The sequence below is a fragment of the Ursus maritimus genome, unplaced genomic scaffold, assembly GCF_017311325.1.
Source record: "Ursus maritimus isolate PB19 unplaced genomic scaffold, ASM1731132v1 scaffold_16, whole genome shotgun sequence".
Taxonomy (NCBI): domain Eukaryota; kingdom Metazoa; phylum Chordata; class Mammalia; order Carnivora; family Ursidae; genus Ursus; species Ursus maritimus.
Genome location: NW_024424008.1, coordinates 27,112,917 through 27,123,628, shown reverse-complemented (window position 1 = coordinate 27,123,628; position 10,712 = coordinate 27,112,917). Strand labels below are relative to the sequence as shown.

General features: G+C 36.2%; 1 pseudogene; it reads left to right on the top strand.

Moving 5' to 3' along the window:
* The window catches only part of LOC103660774, a 50,465-nt pseudogene extending 40,169 nt beyond the window's left edge, over positions 1–10,296 (top strand).
* The last annotated feature ends 416 nt before the right edge of the window (positions 10,297–10,712 follow it).

The window sequence follows — 10,712 nt, the reverse complement described above, 5'->3', positions numbered from 1 at the left end:
CATGAGCTTCACAGATAAGCATGTGAATCATCATTCATCATTACCTACCTGCTTAATCAGGGCAGGATGTGTAGAATCTCAGAGTTCTAATGCTGTTTTAGTGAAAATGGAAAATATTGTAGGGTTATTGTGAGAATTAAGTTAATGTATATGAAGTTGACCCCCAAATCTACCAGGCCCTTTCTGTTCTCCTATTCCCTACTTTGTTGCTCGTTACACTCTATTGTCCTTCCCCTTTTCTAATGTTACTTTCTAAAACCATAATGATTCCCAACTGAAAATGATAACTTGTCCTTCTGGTAGTATATCTATGCTTGAGAAATATTTTTGAATTAACGCTGTCTTAGATTATTGACATGAGGAAATACGACATTAAATCTGGTCGCAAAATACATTTTTTTTTCAGTGAAAATATTTTTGTAGAAATATAAATGCTTGTTTTGTTCCTTTAATAAATGCAATAATATTGACTTAAGCTTGTATTAGCCAATTAATGAGTAAAATAATTTTTGTCTTACTGAAAACAGAAAAGCCATCAAATATCTTGATAATACTTCTTATATTTAACTTGAGGACCATCCTGTTGTCAAAGATATGTGCATGTGCAAGCATGCACAAGAACAGGCATTCTTGACACTGTCATGAGCACCATTTTCATATGAAGTGACTTATCTTGGATCACAAAAGAATGTAACGATCTATATAATCAACATTCTTTGTTTAATGAGGGGGGTATCACCAAATATATATTGTTTTCATGGAATAATTCCTACTGACAACATATATTGAACCTCCAGGACATACCATGTGTGGTAGACAGACTCTTAACTTGGTCCCCATTATTCCCCATCCTGGTATTTACCCTTCATTTGATTCCCTCTGCTCTTGTGTATATATGGAAACTGTCAGCTTCTAACCAAAAGGATACAGCAAAAGTGATAGGATGTAAGTGATTATATGTACTTGATAATGTTATTATATCACATAAGGTATTAGCACTAATTTTTAAGGAGTATGTTTCTCCTTTTTAGTTGTTAAGATGCAAACTGCCATATAGTGGGGTTCCTAAGATGGGAGACCCATTTGGCAAGGAACTCCACATAGTTTCTGGAAGCTGAGAATAGCCTATAGAAGACAGTCATCCAGAAACTGAAGTGCATATTCCTAAAACTACAAGAAAATTAATTCTGCCAAAAACTTAAGTGATCTTGGGAGATTTTTTTTTATTGGTGAACCTCAGAGAAAACCATATCCATAGCCATAACATTGTTTGCAGCCTTATGAGATCCTAAGCATAGCATCCAATGAAGCTATGCCATTTCCTGACCCACAGACACGAGAAAATAAATATGTGTTATTTCAAGCTGCTAAGTATGTAGCAATTTCTTATCCAACAATAAAAATACACTACATTTATTTGTTTTATGTTCTTTTTCTTTATTTGATTACATATTCTTAGAAGACTGGATCATGTCTTCTGTGCTTGGATTTACTTGTTTATAAGGGGTTTCAAAGTAAAATTTCAAGGTAACCTTTACAATATGTATGTATGTATGTAATATTTACCATACATGTATTAGTATACTATATACAACTATATGTAAAAATGTAGTATACTAATATACGAATATGCATACTAATATATGGTATACTATCTTGTTATTTTCTAAGCACTTTAATATGCATTGTTTTGTGTAATACACATATCCTGTGGCAAATGCAGAAAGATATTATATCTACTTCATAGTAAGGAAACTAAGGTTCAGGGGCGCCTGGGTGGCACAGTTGTTAAGCGTCTGCCTTCGGCTCAGGGCGTGATCCCGGCGTTATGGGATAGAGCCCCACGTCAGGCTCCTCCACTATGATCCTACTTCTTCCTCTCCCACTCCCCCTGTTTGTGTTCCCTCTCTCGCTGGCTGTCTCTTATCTCTGTCAAATAAATAAATAAAATCTTAAAAAAAAAAAAGGAAACTAAGGTTCAGAGAGTTAGGAGTAGCCCCACTAAAGTCTTATAGGAAGTAAACCATGGTGATAACAAAAGCCAGTGAGCCAAGCCACATCACAAACCTTGTCTTTAATCAAAGATTGGTTGGAATGCAATTTAGGCTCAGTTCAGGGTTGCTTCAATTTATAACCAAACAGGCAAACAGGCAGAACAGATAAGGAAACAAATGAATGAACAAAATGCTCTGATGTCTCAGTTTTTCATGTATACCCAGGCTTGTCAGCCAATAAACTTAATATTAATTAAGAAACCCACCATGATAGAAAAGCTCAGAACTGAGGCCTTTGCCTTTTAAACTATTATTCTAGGGTCATTGCCATGTCAGCACTCAAGTGTCTACTTTAGTTCGGTATAAAGGATTCTGTGCTGTATCAGGTTACAAAATATGAGGTTCTATTTTTATGGATCATCACATTAAAAGAATTCCTGGTCATCTATCCATCAGGTTACCATCCGAGTGTGATGTTATTTCTTTTCTTTTTTAAAAGTCATTTATTACATGCCTCCTATATACCACAGTTATAAAAGCATAAATCTCACAACAAATCTCTTAAGTAGTACTGTATGATATAAGGAATTTGACTTGTTTTTGTTCCAGGTTCCTGGAAAGAAGACTAAATTTTTGGAATTTAGGGGTGTCTTTGTTATTCATGGTGAGCATTGGAGTACAGCTGAGTTTATTCACTTCCTCATAAAACATCCTTGTTTTCACCCTGTAAGTGGAACACTATTTGGGTTTCTATAAAAATCTGTGCTCACGAATTACATTTTAAATTTTGTTTTGAATATAGTTGAGACACAATGTTACATTAGTTTCAGGCATATGACATAGTGATTCAACAAGTTTATATGTTATGTTATTCTCACCACAAGTAACCAATCATCTGTCACCATACAACACTATCATTGACTATATTCCTTATGCTGGGCCTTTTATTCCCATGACTTATTTTTCCCAAACTGGAATACTGTGGCACCTGCTCCCCTCATCTATTTTACCCGTCCCCTCCACACACCTCCTTTCTGGCAACCATCAGTTTGTTCTCTGTATTTATAGATCTGATTCTGTTTTTTATTTGTTTGTTTTTTAAGTTTCCATATATGAGTGAAATCATATGGTATTTATCTTCCTCAGTCTGATTTATTTCACTCAGCATAATACACTAGGTCCATCTATGTTGTGTCAATTGAGATGTTATTTTTTATGGCTGCATTATCCTGCTTTTCCTTACCCCGTCATTGACAGATGCTCAGATACTTATATATCTTGGCTATTGTAAATAATGCTACAATAAACAGAGGAGTAAATATATCTTTTTGAATTAGTGTTTTCATTTTCTTTAGATAAATACCCAGTAGTGGAAGTATTGGTATTTGGTATTTCTACTTTTGATTTTGTGAGGAAACTCCATAATGTTTTCCACATTGATTGTACCAATTTACATTCCCACCAACAATGTATAAGTGTTCCTTTTTCTCCACATCTTTGGCAACACTTGTTATTTCTTGTCTTTTTGATTCTAGCCATTCTGGTACGTGTGAAGTTATATCTCATTGTGGTTTGATTTGCATTTTCCTGATGATTAATGATGCTGAGCATCATTCATGCTGTCTGTTGGCCATCTGTATGTCTTCTTTGGAAAAGTGCTTATTTAGGTTCTCCGCCCATTTTTCAATTGAATTATTTTTATGATGTTGAGTTGTATAAATTCTTTATATATTCTTTATATATTTTGGACATAACCCCTTACCAGGTACATATCATTTGCAAATACCTTCTCCCATTCAATAGATTGTCTTTTTCATTTTGTTGATGGTTTCCTTCACTGTGCAAAAGTTTTTTTTTTCTTTTAACGTGGTCCCAACAGTTTATTGCTGCTTTTGTTTCTCTTGCCTAAGAAGGCATATTTAGAAAAATGTTGTTATGGGGCTGATATCAGAGAAATTATTGCCTATTTTTTTGCTAGGATTTTTATACTTTCAGGTCTTACATCTGGATCTTTAATCCATTTTGAGTTTATTTTTGTGTATAGTGTTATAGAAAGTGGTCCTGTTTTCAAACACTATTTATTAAAGAAATTGTATTTTCACATTGCAAATTCTTACCTCCTTTGTTGTAGATTAATTAACCATATAAGTGTAGATTTATTTCTAGACTCTATTCTGTGTCTATTTTTATGCCAGTACCATACCGCTGATTACTACAGCTTTGTAGTATATCTTAAAATCTGTGTTTCTGAGACCTCCAGCTTTGTTCTTTCTCAACATTGCTTTGGTCATTCAGGGTCCTTTGTGGTTCCATACAAATTTTAATATTATATTTTCAAGTTTGTGAAAAATGCTATTTGTATTTTGATAGAGATTCCACTGAATCTGTAGATTGCTTTGTGTAGTGTGGATATTTTAATAATATTAATTCTTCCAATCCACGAGCATGGAATATCTTTCCATTTGTATCGTCTTCAATTTCTTTCATCAATGTTTTATAGTTTACAGGGTACAGGTCTTTAACCCCTTTGGGCATTTTGTTATTTTTGGTAGAATTGTAAATGGAATTGTTTTCTTAAATTTTCATTCTGCTATTTTGTTAGTATTTGTATATAGAAACACTATTAGTATATAGAACACTACCGAATTTTGGTAGTGTAGTTTTATTTCAATTATACCAGTTATTTTTATAGAAGGTATCTTTTTTTTTCAAGATTTTATTTATTTATTTGACAGAGAGAGAGACAGCCTGCAAGAGAGGGAACACAAGCAGGGGGAGTGGGAGAGGAAGAAGCAGGCTCCCAGCAGAGGAGCTTGATGTGGGGCTCGATCCCAGGACCCCAGGATCACGCCCTGAGCCAAAGGCAGATGCTTAATGACTGAGCCACCCAGGAGCCCCAATAGAAGGTATCTTTTTAACATCAAGTGAATCAAAAAATTTAAATTGGTGTCTATCAGCTTGAATATTTTATTTTTTAACTATAATTTATGTTGAACACTTCTTATCTTTCTTAAGTAGATTTTTTACACCTTTCACTTGCAATTTTTGAATTATTAAAAAAAAAGTAGCTTAAAATATCACTTAAACTTAGATATTTCAACTGCATAAAAATTTACATTTTTACTCCATTTCTAGATTTGGAATGTAACTGAGTATGAGAAGTTGTCTTTGGGGTTTTTTGTTTGTTTTGTTTTGGTTTTTTTTTTTTTTTTGTTTTTTTGACTTGGGATCTCATTTTGCTAAGTGAGCATATTTGGTAACTGTAAATAATTCACTGTGCTTTACAATGGGCCACTTTCAGCCTTTGTGGTTTGTACGTGGCCCTCTAAGGCATCCCAGTAGGACAGTCACTACACTCCTGAGAGAGGCTGTAAGTTAGTGTGTAGGGTCAGCATGGTGCCATTTTAAAGAATGTTTGTACAATCTGTGGACTTCTTATGGCTTACATAAAAAAGTCTGGCACACAGCAGGTGAGAGTAAATTTCCCTTACTCTGATGTTGCTGAAGTTACAGGGCAGTCAGGGACAGAAAGTAAGAGTAAATATCTGAAGTGATAAAAGAAAGTCATAGAGACCTTCCCAACTTTTCTAGGTTTTTATTGCTACTATTTATGACTTATATCTAAAACAAAACAGCTTCAACTAGCTGTTTCTGACTAATTCAATTTTTTTTCCTATCAAGATACTTTTAAAAAGCCTCTACTAATTTTTTGATAAAATTTCCTAAAACATACATAAGTAAGAAGGCGTATTGTGGTTTAATGCCAATTCCTAATACGGTAACAAGTTCTTCAGGTCATTGATTCAATCATTCAGTAATAATTTTTGAGCACTTGTTATGAACCACATTTGGTAGTGGGAACACAATAACAGGGGTGGAGGGTAGGAAATGGGTGTATGTCATGTGTCAGATCAAGGGAAGCCCCTTGTGGGGGCTAAATTTTTTCCTGTTCCATTACACATGCTAACTGTGGTTAGTAAGATGTATTTTCTGCTTGTAATGGAAATAACATCTCCTGGGATAGTCAAATGTAATAATAACTAGACTGCAGAGTTTAAACACACATGGCAACACAAAGAAATATTTTTTTAATTGAATTTCTCTGCCCAATTTTTGGAATCACATCCCTCTCCTGCAACAAAATTTCTCTTACCTAACTTTGTGTCTTCTCAATTTCCAAAGCATAACTTTAAAGGCCAACAAAAATTGAAAACCAAGAAAAATCTCAAATCCTTTAACTTGCCTTCATGTAAAAGTGAGGAAATTTTGGCACAATGTAGCTAAGACAACATGCCTTTGAACTATTTTGGGAATTATCATTTAGCTGGCCTTGTAGAAAGGACTGGGGCTGCTCAGTCAATTACGTTTGGTGCCTCTGAGCAAGATTAGGAGCTATAAATGATAATTGCCCTGTGACTTGCACTACTTTGTTTTTTGAAAATCAAAGTATTTTTCCTTGTTTGCAAATGAAGGGTACATGCTGAGAGAAAGCTGTGAAAAAGTTTGGGCTGTGGTAGGAGGTGTTTCAGGCACCTAAAAAGATAAATGTAGAGACGGAAACGAGAACTCTAAGAACATGGAGTACGAATGAGATAAATCATGAGAATCTGTTCAAAGAAAGAAATATTGAGGGAACAACAGCAGGAAGAACAGAACCTGAGCCTCCCACACATTCACTCTGGCCCAGCTCCAGCCAGAGACACAGTGAGCACATTTGATATAAAGTTTTGAGGGGAAAAATGAAAGTGAGGAAAATATCAATAATTCAATAGTGTGTAGAGCCAAAGGAAAAAGTTAAAAATAAAAACAGAAAAAAAAATCAACAATACTTATTTTGCCTTTTACTACCACAAAGGCTATCTGAAGAGACCTTTTAAAATGGGAAAAAAGTGTGAGAAAGCAGCCTAACATTGAGTACCATCTGTGTGGTACAGAGTTCCACATGCATTATATTATTTAATTTCCCAGACAACTCTGAACTGTACTTACTTTTTTTTTTCCTATTTTTAAACAGGAAAAGTGAGGCTCAGGAGATTTTCATCTGTCTTAATACAATAAGCTGAATTTCAAATGTGTCTAATGATGAAGTTAACACTACTACTCAATACAATTCTGCAGCATTCTGTTCAGAATATTCGGTATAAACATTCAGTACTTAACCTGACTCATTTTTTTCCTGCCATCTACACTAAAAAAGTACATCTACCCACACAAAAATACATGTTTAAAATAGCACAGGGTCATGAATATCAAGCCCTTAATTGTTTGCTGGAAACTCCATGTGCTATGGTAGGTTAAGGATGAGAGAGTTAATATAGGCTGGAGTTACTCATCCGTGAGTTACATGGAAGATAACAATCTGGAGGGGGACCAAGTGAGTCCTAGTGTAACTAAAGGGGGAAACTTTACATGATGAGTCATTTAAGTCTTTTTTTTTTTTTAAGTTTCGTTTCTTTTCTTTTTTTCTTTTCTTTTCTTTTCTTTCTTTCTTTGTAAGATTTTATTTATTTTTTTGACAGAGAGGGAGAGAGCACAAGCAGGGGGAGTGGCAGGCAGAGGGAGAGGGAGAAGCAGGCTCCCCACTGAACAGGGATCCCGATGCAGGGCTCTATCCCAGGACCCTGGGATCATGACCTAGGCTGAAGGCAGACACTTAACTGACTAAGCCAACCAGGTGCCCCATCATGTACGTCTTGATCAGACCACATTAATTGCGATATTTCACATATTGAAATCAATCATTAAAATTTACTAGAGCCAATAAAAGTGGTAAAGCTTTTCCACCAATATAATTCAGAAATTAGTTCATTCATTCATAAATTGAACTTCTATTGAGCACCTACTATGTGGCAAACCTATGTTAGCCAACCAGAGTGTAATCATGATTAAGGACTTGAGACTGAATATTCTAGCCACCAAGGAACACACTTTCTAGTGAGGGAGATGGGGAGATAAGCTTAACTATTATGAAATGTCTTTAATATGGTATTAGGAGTATGAGGGACAGAAGCAGGAAAATGTTTACTCTTAGCCTGGAAGGCTGACCTAAAGCCTGTATAGTTTTGATAAGAATCAAATACATGCTGGTTGCTACAGTCTTTAAGGATCTCATGATTGTCTGTGTACTGCACTAATAGTTAATATCAACCTGAATGATAAGAACCAGCGGAATCTTGCAAAAGTAGTTTTATAAGTAGAAATTCAAAGAAATTTGAAGAAACTTTTGTAATCTGATACTCCCTGCATGCCCCCTTCCCTTTGATTACTAAGCATTTAACAACCAGCCTCACACAGCAAAAAGTGCAGCTCTTTCTGCCCACAGGTCCTGTCTCTGTGCTACTTAAATAAAGTTAGTGAATTGCACTGTAAGCATCTCAAGAAAATTTTCTTGACCATTGCATTAGAGGACCCCATAACAAGATCACCAAAGAGAGGCATTAACTAATTTGTAGGAAATTAGGGACAGTTTTATGGGAAAAGATACATAGATATTAGATATTTATCTAGATAGTTCATAGAGAAATTAAGTTTCAGTCAAATTAAGATGATGGGGAAGAGCTATTTACTACCCTCCAATGGCCTGTCTCACTGCCCACATGCCCTGACAATGCCCTGAAAAAGTTTTTCTATTACCCACAGTCTTTCATCAAATTAGGCCAATGTCCAGAGCACTGGCTCCTCATCTCACTTGCACCTATGCCAAAGGTATAAAATTTGGTGCAGATGTTTGCACCTTAATGCTTCAAGGTCTAGAACTTTTAGCCAATGTTGTAGCCCCTAGGATGGAGCCGAAGGGAAGAACAGTGATTACTGAACAGAGTTGGGGAAGTCCCAAAGTAACACAAGACGGTGTGACTATTGCAAAGGCAATTGACTTAAAAGTTAAATATAAAAATATTGGCACTAAACTTGTTCAAGATGTTGCCAATAACACTTTTGAAGAGGCTGGGGATTGCACTACTCCCACCACTATCCTGGCATCTTCTATTGCCAAGGAAAACTTCAAGAAGATTAGCAAAGGTGTTAATCCTGTGAAAATCAGGAGAGGTGTGTTATTAGCTCTTGATCCTGCAACTGCTGAACTTAAGAAGCAGTCTTCAGTGACAACACCTGAAGAAATTGCTCAGGGTGTTATGATTTTTAAATGGAGACAAAGAAATTGGCAACATAATTTCTGATGCAATGAAAAAGTTTGGAAGACAGGGTGTCATTACAGTAAAGAATGGGGAAAACACTAAATGATGAATTAGAAATTATTGAAGGCTTGAAATCTGATGGAGGTTATATTTCTCCATACTTTATTAATACATCAAAAGGTCAGCAATGTGAATTCCAAGATGCCTATGTTCTACTGAGTGAAAAGAAAATTTCTAGTGTCCAGTCCATCATACCTGCTCTTAAAATTGCCAATGCTCACTGTAAGCCCTCAGTAATAATTGCTGAAGATGTTAATGGAGAAGCTCTGAGTACACTCATTTTGAGTAGGCTAGAAGTTGGTCTTCAGGTTGTGGCAGTCAAAGCTCCAGGTTTTGGTGACAATAAAAAGAACCAGCTTAAAGACACAGCTATTGCTACTGGTGGTACAATGTTTGGAGGAGAACTGACCTCACAACTTAGGAAAAATTGGAGAGGTCATTGTGACCAATGATGATGCCATGCTCTTAAAAGGAAAGGGTGAGAAGGCTCAAATTGAAAAATGTATTCAAGGAAATCATTGAGCAGTTATATATCACAACTAGAAAATATGAAAAGGAAAAGCTGAATGACTGGCAAAACTCAGATGGAGTAGCCGTGCTGAAGTTTGGTGGAACAAGTGATGTTGAAGTGAATGAAAGACAGAGTTACAGATACCCTCAATGCTACATGAACTGCTGTTGAAAAAGGCATTGCTCTGGGAGGGGGTTGTGCCCTGCTTCAGTGCATTCCCGCCTTGGATTCAATAACTCCAGCTAATGAAGATCAAAAAATCGGTATAGAAATTAAAAGAACACTCAAAATTCTTGCAATGACCATTGCTAAGAATGCAGGTGTTGAAGGATCATTGATCGTTGAGACAATGATGCAGAGTTCCTCAGACGTTATTATGACACTATGCTTGGAGATTTTGTGAATATGGTGGGAAAAGAAATCATTGATCCAACTAAGGTTGTAAGAACTGCTTTCTTGGATGCTGCTGGAGTGGACTTTCTGTTAACTAACTACAGCAGAAGCTGTAGTCACTGAAATTCCTAAAGAAGAGAAAGACCCAAGAATGGGTAGAATGGGTGGAATGGGAGGTTGTATGGGAGGTGGCATGTTCTGATCCCTAGAATAGTGCTTCACCATTATTTTTTTAAGTATTTATTTATTTGAGAGAGACAGACAGACAGAGACAGAGATAGGGAGAGAGAGCACCATTGGGGAGGAGAGGGAAAAGCAGGCTCTCTGCTGAGCAGGGAGCCCGATGTGGGGCTCGATCCTAGGACACTGAGATCATGACCTGAGCCCAAGGCAGACGCTTAACCAACTGATCCACCCAGGTGCTCCAGTGCTTTACCGTTATTAATGAACAGTGAGAGGAAGCTCAAGGCAGTGTTCCTCAACAATAACTTCAGAGAAGCCAGTTGAAGGAAATGACTGAAGAAAAGGTAGGCTGATATTTAAGGAAATCACTGTAACCATCAGTTACTGGTTTCTGTTGACAACATATAATGGTTTATTACTGTCATTGCCCATGCC